The sequence below is a fragment of the Thermobia domestica genome, chromosome 15 (assembly GCF_964235325.1).
Source record: "Thermobia domestica chromosome 15, izTheDome1.hap1.1, whole genome shotgun sequence".
Classification (NCBI taxonomy): domain Eukaryota; kingdom Metazoa; phylum Arthropoda; class Insecta; order Zygentoma; family Lepismatidae; genus Thermobia; species Thermobia domestica.
In genome coordinates, this window is record NC_137468.1 from 129,923,875 (window position 1) to 129,938,307 (window position 14,433).

A 14,433-nucleotide genomic window follows, 5' to 3' on the forward strand; every position below is an offset into this window, starting at 1 on the left:
ATTCAATTATACCACTGTAAAAGTGGTGTATTCGAACAAAATACCCTATTTGGTGCTCATGGTCTCGGTTTCGTTTCCCAGTGGGGGTATATTTGAACGAAATAAATTGTTCGGATTTCTGATACATTCATTTATAAGTGTCTCAATTGAGTACAGTTAGAAGCTTTTCTTGAGACATGAAAAATTCCATGGACACATAACGTCAAGCTTTATCGGTGACTCCCAACGAGTCTGAATCCTGGATTCTATACCAATCATAGGAATGTTTTCTTCACCTTTGATACATGAGAAGATTTTGGTATGATTTGTGGACCGCAATCCGAACTCACATTTAAAAAAAAATGTCAACAATGTTGGCAAACTGAACTCATGGTGAAATATTGAGTTTCGCAAAACGAGACGTAACGAAAATCCAACAAAATGTTGCCCTCAGGAGATGTTCTTCGTATAGGGCCATAGTTCAAAGATTATGTCCCTCTCACTAGGGAACCTATCCAAGTGTAACTCTGACTTCGAGTCGAGACTATGGCCGTCGGATATCTTGTCCCAAAAGAACATAACTCGAAAAGGGATACATCCTCGATCTCAACCGTTGCGGAGATATAAGCGTGAAAAGTTAGAAATTGACCTCCATACTACACATTACAGATTCTTGTCAGAGTTTTGGAAACGGTCGGGTAAGGAAACACAGCGAATACATATCAAATTAGTGAGGGAAGCCCAGCACCTTTTTAATGAAAAGTTTCTGTCCCCGGAGCACTCGCAGGGCCCAACTCAAAATTTGCAAATGGAACCGGGGGTCAAGTAGCATATTGTGTGAAAGCTATTGTTAAATAAAAGAAGCTAGAACAAATCTCAACTCTCTACGATAACCCTGTGCAAACGGACAACTGGTCAAAATGTCAATACAACCTACATCAGAAAATCTATGGCCATTCTTCTAAATCCGTTAAGTTGCGACAATAACAAAACAGAAAAACACGTTTCAAAGTGCAATATATTGAAGTCAAGCAAATTGCTGCAGAGTCTCTCACAGAGTCGCACAACGGACATTATCCAAGTATAAGTGTGACGTCGAATGACCAATGGACCATAGAATGACCATGACCATTGGATTGCGTGTCCTAGAAGAGAAAGGATACATTGTCAATCGCAACCGTTGTGGAGGGTGAGAAGTTCAAAAGGCAACGGTATATGCTTCGCGAATCGGGACCTCAAATTCACAGAGTGCACCAGGAAGTTTCTATCGGGGGATGTGCTGAACGAGAAACATGATAGTAAAGACGAAAAGGATTGACCTTGAAAGTTTGAGGCACATTGAAGAATAAGGTGGTGGAAAAAACGTGAATAATTATGCAAAAACCAAGTCTATCGGAGGGTGCTTTTCTAGGGATATAGGAAATGGTCAAGAATAATATTTCGTGAAAATATACAATTGGAAACCAGTTTGATAACTGAAAACGTGACAAAGAGAAACAGAAGCAAAGTGGAGTAGAAGACGAGTAAAAACATAGTGAACGTACGAAAAGGGAAAAGTTTATAGAACGTTGCCATCGGCGTGATTTACTTGTCAAAGCGCTTGCCTAAGGTAGGCGTGTGTGTGCGTTCAAATCAACTGATATCCCTTGAGAAAGGTGGTTCCGAGATCACAGTGGGAAAGACGGTAGGTCGCCGCTCAGAAGCCCCTCACGTTTATTAGTATAAAGTAAGAATTGTAGTCGATTATAGTAGGACTACTGGAACACTGGATACGTTGTTTAAATGCGCTATTTGGGGAAAACTAGTGTATGTTGTTGATCCAAGGAACACATTATAACATACAGGTTTATTAGCTCGCATGCAAATATATAATGGCATTTTTATCACATACCTATCGATCTGGGATGTTTTACGAACTAACAGTTTCTTTCTTTTTACAACATGCGCAATGGGGACTATGAATATTCATTGTGAAGATGAAACAATACAGAATGTGACGTGCAAACAACAGTGAGCCGGTTAGAGTGGCCCTTCTTTTCTTTGTCTACGAACTAGTGGTAACGAATTCACTCTGCCTGACGTGATTCACATTTGTGTCATGAGAGTAAAAAGGAAATAAAAAAAAAAGTTTGTCATTCCCTCCAGGTTGGGTTAAATTCAGCTTGAAGAGGTTTTTGCAGTATAATTGTGCAAGCGAGGTAAATAATCTGTGAAGGGTAATAATAATAATATTAGTGTTAATATTATTATTATTAGCAGCAGCAGTAGTAGTAGTTGTTGTATTTTTTTTGCGGAATGCGTTTCATTCCAAGCGTAAGCTGGCTTGATGTGGAACACTTGGGTTGGGTGCGAGCCTTGTTAGTTGTTAAGACATGTAAACCAATGGTCCCCTTTGATCGCGCTAATAATCGTAAAGGTTGTGAATTGCATGAGAAGTGTTATAAACGAGATTTGTTTTGCAAGATAGTAATTACAGCTCTCTCATTATTAAAGGAAATGGACCATGCTGTTTCCGCCAAGCCCGTTCCGAGTATTACGAGAGTTGGAAATGCTGATAGTAGAACGTTACGATAAGCCGAAGGAAGAGGGAGCTGGGGTAGCAAACGTTCGCGAAGCAAAGTTGATTGCACGGCAACTGTTCAAGATTTTGCAAAATTTGTTAGGTGATGATATTTTGGTAGAATCGGACTCTACACTTGTACATTACGACAGTGAGGATGAACATTGCGATATCGATGCAGAAGAGATAGAACCTGCCTTGTGCCATGAAAGTGATAAGGATCTTACTGACATGTTTAGTTTGACACTATGCAAACAATTAAGAGGCTCTACGATAGTGGAAGGTCCTCAAAATCACTAATGACTTTCTATCCCAAATTTAAAAGCTGCACGCAGCTTTATAGAATTCTGGCTTATGTTACAAAAGGAGGTAGCAGACATCAAAAATGTAATGTTGTCAAGCAATATGTTAGGGGGGAATTTAGGAAAGCAAGAGACAAAGACTTACCAGTGCTTGATGTTGATCTTAAGAGGTGAGCTAGGCAGAAAGGCAGAGAACTAAACGTTTGCAATTTTGTTGCCAGTGAGTTCTTTATCTATAATTTAAAACAAGAGATGCGGGTGAAATCAAGAATGGTTACCCACATAGTTACAAATCGTCGTTTTGAGGAGGAAGCTGATCTTCGTAAGTCTGCTGAGGACCATGTAAACGCCGTGAATGAACGTTTAGCAGAATACGCTGTAGTGTTCAACGCCGATCAATCGGGTTTTGCAATGGAATTCACGTCTACTTGTATGCTAGCCGATGTTAACGAGAAGAAAACCTATCTGTGCGTGGGCAACAAAAACAAGTGTACCCACGCATATACAATAATGTCATCCATAACCACAACAGGCGACTTGCTTAGCCCACTATATGTATGTTTACAAGAAACAACGGGTAATGAATTCGGACACCGTATTCTTGAGCAATTGAGTGCCACTCTACCACCAAATCTATACCTCACGTATAGTAAATCTGGAAAGATGAATTGGGTAAACAACTGCGTGAAGGCACTGATACCCACCGAAGGTAAAACAATGGTTATATTAAATAGCTGGTCCGGGCAAAACAACTTGTACATGCAAACACTCCTTGCCGGACTGTTGAATTCAACGATCCTGCCAGATGGCGCCGACCACCCCGAAGGCTGCGAATGTGTACTTGATCATCGGATTGACCTGGCTATAATCCCTCCGGGAACAAAAGCTTTAGTCCAGCCTAATGATGTGTACTTCCTCCGGCAATGGAAATGTTTGGTACGGGACGTTTATCTTCGAATTTCACTGGTCAATATCAACATTGCCCAAAACAGGAAGTTTCTTTTAAACGTACAATCTTTAATACATAACCAATTACGAGCTCCTATTTTTAGAAACATGATCATTTATGCATGGGAGAAATACGGATATAATGTTCAACATGTAGAAACTTTTCAGAATGTCAGTGAGGTGTGTTTTCTTTCACAACTGACCAGGAAAAGTGCCAATCAGATAATTGTTCTGATGGAGTGTTTATTCGATGTACTTATTGTAACAAGTGTATTTGTTTAATGCATTTTCTGGAGAGAGTTTGTTGTCATTGAATGTTACGGTATTTGTTTTCATTTTGTCTAGCGCAATATATGTTTTCTTTATTGAAGTAACATTCTGCAAATATACCAACACGTAGATGTGAGATTGTATATTTATTTTCTTTGGACATAGTTTTGTTTATTTATATTTCATCCACATATTCTTCCTATAAATTGCATATTGCTGCAAATCAATATTGTATTGTCACAGGATATTTTGTGTGCCAATATTCTATGAAACACTACCTTCTGGTACGTTCACTATGTCTTGGCTCGTCTCCCACCCTACTTGGTTATCGTTTTCTTTCCCGAGTTTACAATTATCAAACTGGTTTTCAACTTTATATTTTAACGAAATATTATTCTTGACCATTCCCTATAGCCCTAGAAAAGCACCCTCCGATATATTTTATTTCTGCATCATTATTCTAGTTTTCTCCAACCTCACTCCTCTTCAAGTTGCCTCACAGTTTCAAGGTAACTCCTTTTCGTCTTTACTATCATGTTTCTCGTTCAGCACATCCCCCGATAGAAATTTCCTGGTGCACTCTGCGAATTTGAGGTCCCGATTCGCGAAGCATATACCGTTGCCTTTTGAACTTCTCACCCTCCACAACGGTTGCGATTGACAATGTATCCTTTCTCTTCTAGGACACGCAATCCAATGGTCATGGTCATTCTATGGTCCATTGGTCATTCGACGTCACACTTATACTTGGATAATGTCCGTTGTGCGACTCTGTGAGAGACTCTGCAGCAATTTGCTTGACTTCAATATATTGCACTTTGAAACGTGTTTTTCTGTTTTGTTATTGTCGCAACTTAACGGATTTAGAAGAATGGCCATAGATTTTCTGATGTAGGTTGTATTGACATTTTGACCAGTTGTCCGTTTGCACAGGGTTATCGTAGAGAGTTGAGATTTGTTCTAGCTTCTTTTATTTAACAATAGCTTTCACACAATATGCTACTTGACCCCCGGTTCCATTTGCAAATTTTGAGTTGGGCCCTGCGAGTGCTCCGGGGACAGAAACTTTTCATTTAAAAGGTGCTGGGCTCCCCTCACTAATTTGATATGTATTCGCTGTGTTTCCTTACCCGACCGTTTCCAAAACTCTGACTCGGAATCTGTAATGTAGAGTATGGAGGTCAATTTCTAACTTTTCACGCTTATATCTCCGCAACGGTTGAGATCGAGGATGTATCCCTTTTCGTGTTATGTTCTTTTGGGACAAGGTATCCAATGGCCATATTCTCGACTCGAAGTCAGAGTTACACTTGGATAGGTTCCCTAGTCAGAGAGGACACTGGAAAAAACGCCATGGATAGGGGTCGACAACTAGAACATACCCTCGCATTCTATGGGATAGTGAAATAGATGGATTTAGGTCAAGCTTCATGTTTTCTTGTGATCACTTTAGTGTAAAAAGCTTTGTCAGGCCAGTCATCCTGAATGAGGTTTTCCTCATTCACACCAGGCAAATTTCGGGGTGGTACCTAACTTGTAGGTGCCAGGCCGCTTCCTTCCTTCCTTCCCTTTCCCCGGATTTGTTGCTCGCCGATTTACGTCATTCCTCATACGTGACGCTCTAAATGGCCATAGATGCTGAAAACCCAGAAATCTTAAAAATAAATAACCACTACCGTACTCAGTCTGTTACATTGTCAGCGATAAAATATTTTTTGCGTGGACTGCAACGTTAACATATTTCAAATTCAACCCGTTATATATTAATTTACGGTGGCTCTGTTAATGTGTTGAAGATGAGTAAAAACATTAAGAACGGGACTCTAGTGTCATTTTTGGCGAAGAGACCAAGACTGGAGGAGGTAGTACAAACATGTGAAAATCCAGTGAAAAGAAATTCATTCAATTCGAAGAATATTGACACATCAAAACAGGATATATGTATGCCTTTCAATTCTTCCTAAATACATGATTTTCCTGTCATGCGTTGGCTAAAAAAAATAGACTCTAATCCAATCGAAAAAATTGAACGCTCCACAGGTTTGTACTACTGATCCTCAATGATCCCCTCCTCAAATATCAATATCAACAAAATATGGAGAAAGCTTGTCCCTTTTAGCACGATGCTATATGAGACGTGCATCTTTAATTTCAGGTGGAATCCGAATCACTGTAATGCGCTCAGAGAACAAATGATAATGCCACCAGTAAAAAGTGCCTATTCTTAAATAAATTTATAAGTGCTTTTTTTATATATTCATTGAGGTCCCTGAATCCAATTGAACTATTTTAAAGCATATCTATTCATGGAGTCACGAGAGCCACTACCTCAGAACTTGAATGTAAATAAATACAGAGGTTGTTCAGTCTACATTTGACCAATTTCGACTTACCTAAAAATTTAGAAGAATCTATGGCGCCAGGTCCGTAAGTGCTCGATGTGTTTCCCTTGGTTCCTAACAATAGTTCGACAGCGTAATTTTCACTGTAATAGCCTTCTCTGAAGAACTGGAAGGGGAATCTTGTCCCATTTCCTTTGCACAGATTTCCAAAATCCTTCCACAGTTGTCACACACCGTTTTCCCAAAGCCTGCTTCAGGAATCCAAATCCACAATAATCCATAGAACTTGCATCTGGAGATTTAACAAGTACCTCATTGAAAGGTATCAACTGTATACCACTTGCCTCCTCCATCTCCCTGTATAATGCGAGGGACGATCGTCAGGTATGTGATCAGGCCTTCTCCATATGAATGCGCACCAGATTGGCGTCATTTCCGTACATTGTTGGAATCACATGCTCGTAGATCGGCCGCATGATCTGCTCCTGAAAATACTGCAAATTTATTTTGCAGTTCTTTGCCACCCTACGAATCTTCAGTTTATCTCGGTAACAGTAGCCAGTAACGACCATGAACCCTTTTGGGAAGGATTCTTTACAGACATGGACCCACCTTCTGAAGTTCTTGGCGCCTTTCTCTCGGTACATGATGCCTCTCGGTTTCCCGCAGTCGGAAAGGTAAATCCATGCTTCATCGAGCGTTACGATGTACATCCACCTTTGTTTTGCCAGATGCCGTTCGTACAGCTTCCGGGCGTTACACTTTCGTTCCTTTTGGTGGGCATCCGTGAGAAGATGGCCGCGAGCTTTCATGACTTTTTCCAACTTCAATTTATGGTGTAACGTCCGCTCACAGTCCCCAAAGACACGTCAAGACGATTAGCCATACACCTTTGTGTTGGCGGATTTTCTTGCATTGCCATTTTGGGAAGTTTCCTCTGCATGGTGGAGGTGCCCTTGGTGCATTCCCGCTTCCTACGCAACTTCGTTGGTGATCCAAATGGTGGAGCTTGGTTGCCCTTGTTCTTTTTAATAACATTTTTTATTCCACTTAAACTGATGTTGCAACCATTCTTCTTGCACTGTTTTCTAATGACAGAAACACTAAAGTGGGCGTCATAAAGAGCTGCAACATAGCCTTCGGAAAACCGTCTTAGTTTGGGCGGCCTTTTTGTCACAGAGCGGAAACCCACAAACATGGAAACAAATTTAACACAACACTCACAACAATGATCTTGTTTTGTGCGTTATTATCGTCCGTGCGGAAAAACAACTCCGTTCCCAGGAAACCACTGCACAACACTGCACGACGCCACGAGCCATGTCGGGTGATTCATTCTGCCCGGGAGGGGAAAGGAACGAAATCGGCCAAACGTAGGTTGAACAACCTCTGTATGAATTTCCTAACTTGGAGGTCATTTTTCTCCTCGCCTCATGCACCAATGCACTATACAAGGTTTAAATACAGTGATGATTAATATTATGTGTTAGAAATTGTACCTATTTCATTCTCCTGTACTTGATCTATCACCTTGAGTGAGCAGGCCAGTTCTTTCAAGGGAAAAACCGTGACATACTTACTTCGGGGGAAAGCCACGAAATTCATGTTTGGCAATCACTACCACGGGAAATAATCACGGAGCCACTAAAACATCCTTGAAGTTCAGTGTGAATATTATATTTTTATTTTCAATTTTCAACTTGATGAATTAAATCCTGATATTAGCACAAATGAAAACAATATGTAAATATTGCTCCCCTGTATTTTGGCCCACTTAGAACCCTGTGTACCATATACTATTAAACATCACTTTATAATTAATTATTGTATTATTTTTAAGCTACCAAGAAATGTACATAGGAATATTATAAAGTATTTTGTTATTTGTTGACATTTTGTATTATTCTTTACATGCCCCCTCCGAACGATCCTTCTGGATCCGGTAGTGACGTCAGCTGATGTATTTATCACTCGCAAAGTTACCATCCCAGTCAGTAGCGTAGCCAGGATGTGTGTTTGGGGGGCCCAAGTGCTGTTATAGGTACATATAGAAAAATTACAAACAAAAATATATAAACATAAAAATATATAAAACATTACAAACATTAAAGTATCAAAGTAAATTGTCGGACCGCTTTTGGGGGGCGGCCCCTCTGGGCCCCCCCTTTCCTACGCCACTGATCCCAGTTAGGACGCATTTTTTACTTCCCATTAATATCAAGAATCGGACAAGGAGTATTTCATTGAATTGAGAATTTATTAGAGAGATACGGATTACAGACTTTACCTACCAAAGTACCAATAAAAAATTTCACACTGTTAATATCAACCCGACTAACAGGCCAATAACGTTAGCGAAAAATACACCAATTGCATATGTTGAGGAGGACCTGCAAGAAGTTAATATACAGGGAGATCAACAATTAGGAGAAGAAAATGACGAAACATTTTATAGATCAGAACAGGAAATACAGGATAGATTGGATAATACTAAATCACCTTTTGATATCAAACTTTTTGAAATAAACCCGGACCTATCAGAAGAACAGAAAAAAGCTGTACACAATTTACTTATTAAATACAGGGATGTCTTTTTCTATTCACCGACAAAGGTAGGATATTTTCCTGGCTATGTTCATAAAATACGGATAGATAAAAGGGCTTCTTTTCATTAGAGGTCATCTCATATTCCTCTGGCGGTGAGACACAAGTTGATCTTCAAATTAAGCAGATATTAGAAGCTAATATCATCAAAGAAACCAGCGATAGCTGGTTTTCATCGCCACTTCTGATAGTCCGAAAGCCAAATACTTTAGAGTTCGCTTAGTTTTGAATTTATAGTCAGTAGTAGAAAATGGATCGATCTGGCTCAATATCGCTCAACTCAGGAGCCCCTGGGAAATTGAGCACCTTACACAGTGAAGCCACGGTCTTTTACGACCTCCATTTTAGGGGTGAATTTATTCCCTTTTTATGAGCACTTTTAAGGGGTGTACTCGTTCCCTTTTATGAGCACTTTTTAGGGGTGAACTCGTTCCCTTTTATGAGCATATTTTCCAACCCCTACGAACACATAGCAAAGCAGATAATACATAAGACTACGGACACAGCACAGCTAATAAAAGAGTATGGTATATTTTCCAACCCCTATTTGAACATAGCACAGCTAATAAAAGAGTATGGCTTATTTTTCAACCCTTATTTTACGTGAACCCACGGTCTTTTACGACCTCCATTTTAGGGGTGTACTCGTTCTCTTTTATGAGTATATTTTCCAACCCCTATGTTAATTACGAACACATAGCAGAACATCAGACTACGTAACATAACAGAACTAGTAAAAGAGTATGATTTATTTTTCAACCCTTAATTGAACATAGCACATCAGACAGAGACTACGAAACATAGCAGAGGTGAACTCGTTCCCTTTTATGAGCACATTTTCCAACCCTTATTTTAACATAGCAGAAATTACGAACACACAGCAGATACATAAGACTCGTTCCACCCCTATTTGAACATAACGAACATAGCAGAGAATAGGGGTGTACTCGTTACCTTTCATGAGCATATTTTTCAACCCCTATTTGAACTATGAACACATAGCAGAGCTACACACAGCAGAGCGGCTCACCGATATTTGAAAAATATGCTCACCGTCACCGATAGGTGTACGAACACACACACACACAAACAGCAGAACATAGCAGGTGTGTATTCATTTCAACCCCTATTTGAACCTAGCAGAGAATACATGGAGACTACGAACACATAGCATAGCAGATTAATTCCCTTTTATGAGCACATTTTTAGGGGTGAATCCGTTTCCTTTTATGAGCATATTTTCCAACCCCTATTTGAACATAGCAGAAATTACATAAGACTACGGGGGTGTATTCAACCCCTATTTTAACATAACGAACATAGCAGAGAATATGGGTGTATTCGTTTCGGATTCCACCCTATTGAACTTCGTTCCCTTTTATGAGCAAATTTTTCAACCCCTACGAACACATAAGACTACGAAACATAGCAGGAGTGTACTCGTTCTAACCCTCTATAGCAAAGATTCTTTTAAGGAGTGAACTTGTTCTAACCTATATTTGAACATAGCAGAGATTATTTAAAGATTGCAAAGGAATGTAAACTTCCGTGTTTTGTTATCAGTTACATAATAACTTCCGCCATATGTGGATAATTCTTATTACGTCATTCATCCGGATTTTAAAAACATTGAGCTAGTTTTCTCTTTAACAGACAATACTGATTTAATAGTATAACTTGTCATTCAACGATAGGATTTAAAAAAAGGGGAAACCCCGACCGTGACTTGATGATATCATCTTTATTGCGCAATATTACACAATGCAATCACACAGGTATATGTCGATCGCTCGCGGTATAACTTGTCATTCAACAATAGGATTAAAAAAACGGGAAACCCCGACCGTGACTTGATGATATCATCTCTATTGCGCAATATTACGCAATGCAATCAATCACAAAGGTAAATGTTGATCGCTCGCGATTTGTCTTGTCATTTAAACCTTGACCGTGACTCGGTGACATCATCCCTATTGCGCAATATTGCGCAATGCAAATTACAAAGGTATAAAAGACTGATCGAGAAGTTCTTTTTTAATCAGTTCCTTGTTGGTGTTTCAGGTGTAAAGTTCTGATTTTTTGTGTGTGTTTATATTAGTGTGGTTTTGTTTTTAGGTAAGACATAACAATAATATCATATTATAAAAACTCATTTTTGAATTATTATAGTAACATTGCGTTATTTAAAAAAAATGGCAACGAAAAAGGTTAAACCAAATACTATCAATTCACCAACTGATACTCTATTTAATAATAATTTGAAAAAAAATCATTTTAAAATGTAACACTGTTTTAAATGAGGATAGTGGATGCTTTTTAAATAATAAAAGAAAAGACTGTTTAGATATATTAAAACAGGAACAAACTAATACATATTTTAAAGTAAATTTTTCTTTGGCTACAACTTTTGTAAAACCAGTAGATTTAGAAACAGGTAGATTCTTTGTAAATAGTGGTAACGAAATTATTTTACCGAGTACAGATGAGAATGTCATAACTGAAAAACTATTTAATAAAATTTCAGTTGAACAAGAAAACAGAGCAATTAAGAAATCAGGGTGGTCTTTATGTTCTGAACCAAACCATCTCTTAGAAATTAAAATCAGTAAATATGATCCCCTGTCAGCATCATCTTATATAAAATTGCCTCAATGGATTTTATCTAAAAAGAATTGTGTTTTAAATATTCAAAATAACGATAATAGATGTTTTATGTATAGCATTCTAGCTGCATTGTATCCCGCAAAAGATAATCCACTGCGTGTAAATAATTACATACAATATATTAATACTTTATTACCGTTATTTGAAAAAACGAATATAAAATTCTTTGTTGAAGTAGCACACATAAGCAAATTTGAACATATGTATAATTCCGTATTTACTAAGGAACAAATTTCTATTAATATATATGGCATTAATTATGATAATGAAACAGTTTTTCCGTTACGTATAAGCGAAAACACAGCTGTAGATAAACGTATAGATTTACTGTATTGTGAAGAAAATTTCAATAGTCATTATTGTCTTATAAAAAATCTCAATGCTTTATTGAAGTCATAAATAAAACTTATGTAAAATTGCCTCAAAGGATTTTATCTAAAAAAGTTTTTTAAATATTCAAAATAACGATAATAGATGTTTTATGTATAGCATTCTAGCTGCATTATATCCCGCAAAAGATAATCCACTGCGTGTAAATAATTACATACAATATATTAATACTTCATTATCGTTATTTGAAAAAACGAATATAAAATTCCCTGTTGAAGTAGCACACATAAGCAAATTTGAACATATGCATAATTCCGTATTTACTAAGGAACAAATTTCTATTAATATATATGGCATTAATTATGATAATGAAACAATTTTTCCGTTACGTATAAGCGAAAACACAGGTGTATTTAAACATATAGATTTATTATATTTAAACTCTCATTATTGTTTAATTACAAATTTAAATGCTTTAGTTAGACATCAATTAGGTACTCATCGAACATTTATTTGTAGACGACATTTAGTATCTTTTTATAACAAATCAAAATTAGATGAACATGAGAAATTATGTAAAGAACACACTCCAACCAAAATTAACATGCCAAAACAAGGAGATGTTTTAAAATTTCGAAATATAAAATTGTTACTACAGAATGATGTGATAATAGTTGCAGATTTTGAAAGTTTATTAAAACCTATATATAAATAAACAAATTGGATCCAATACAATACAAATTCAGGAATATATACCATGCAGTTTTGGTTATATTGTGTGTTGGAGTAACAAATATATGAAATCAGATCTAGTTATTTATCGGGGGGAAAATGTATCGATTAAGTTTATGTCTGCTATGGAGAATGAATTAAGAAAAATAATAAACATATTAGATCAACAAAAATCAATAATACCATTAAATAGTTCTCAGTTACAGGAGTATAATCTATCCACTGAATGCTCTGTTTGCGATAGTAAATATATGAGTAGCAATAGAAAAGTTAAACATCATAACCATTTAACTGGTGAATATATTGCCACGGTGTGCAATAATTGCAATTTGCAAATTAAACGTCAGATTAATTTTATCCCTGTATTCTTCCATAATTTATCTGCCTATGATGCACATTTATTTGTGAAAGAACTAGGTTGCACACCTGGCAATATATCTGTAATTGCTGAAAGCACTGAGAAATACATCACATTCTCCAAACATTTTAATTTTAATGGTAGACCTATCGAGTTACGTTTTGTAGACTTATTTAAATTTCTTCCGTACAGTCTCGAAACTTTGGTGTCAAAATTAAAACCTGAGCAATTCATATATACAAAGCAATATTTTTCCGATGATAAGTTCCCTTTAATTCTCCGTAAGGGAATTTATCCTTATGGATACATAACAAATTTAAATACATTTAAAGAAACTAAATTACCTGGAAGAGAGGCGTTTAATAGCAAATTGAATGGAACACAAATTTCCGAGACCGACTATCAATTTGTAAAACTGATTTGGCGTGTGTTTAAGTGTCAAAATTTAGGGGACTACCATGATCTATATTTAAAATGTGATGTACTTCTCACAGCAGATGTATTGGAAAATTTTCGAAAGACGTGTTAAAATGCTTTTTGTATTGATCCAATTAATTGTTTTACTGCACCTGGTTTGGCATTGCAAGCCATGTTATATAAAACAAAAATTAAACTTGAACTTTTATCAGATATCAATATGTATATGTTTGTAGAAAAATCGATTCGCGGAGGCATCACACAAGCTGTATTAAGGTATGCTAAAGCTAATAATCCTTACGTACATGATTTTGATGCGGAAAAAGAAAAATCTTATTTACTGTATATTGACATGAACAATCTGTACGGACTATCAATGATTGACTATTTACCATATGGTGGTTTTCGGTGGGAGGATAAAATTGACAATTGGCAAGACAAGAATAAAATTATCAATTGGCCCACTGATAGTGAATGGTTTTTTTTCTAGAAGTGGACTTGGAGTATCCAAATTATTTACACAAATATCATCCTGATTTTCCGTGTGCTCCCACTAATGAAGTTCCACCGAATGGTAAATACTCAAAATTACTATTAACACTTAAATCGAAATCGAATTATATCTTGCATTATAGAGTATTACAATTTTATCTAAAACAAGGTTTAATATTGGTAAAAGTACATAAAATATTATGGTTTCGTCAATCTAAATGGTTTGCATCTTATATACAAGAAAATGCTCAGCATCGTGCAAATGCCACAATTGAATTTGAAAAAGATTTCTATAAGTTATTAAATAATTCTGTATACGGAAAGACAATGGAGAATGTACGAAAACGCATTGATATAAAATTAACAATGAAAAAATGTAAAAAAATTAGTAGCGCAAGATCAGTTTCAAAATTGGGTAAAATTAGGAGATAATCT

General features: G+C 36.9%; 1 protein-coding gene across 2 annotated transcripts in view; it reads left to right on the plus strand.

The window, feature by feature from the left end:
• LOC145671234 (uncharacterized) overlaps positions 1–14,433 on the plus strand; it is a 193,557-nt gene that overhangs the window by 15,902 nt on the left and 163,222 nt on the right. The window contains exon 1 of one of the 2 annotated variants that reach the window (XM_081740133.1): positions 8,633–9,013. The exons of the other annotated variant lie outside the window; for it this stretch is intronic. The gene's annotated coding sequence lies outside the window, so the exon portion shown is untranslated. Of the gene's footprint in view, positions 1–8,632; positions 9,014–14,433 lie in introns of those variants that run through there. 2 annotated transcript variants of the gene reach the window in all.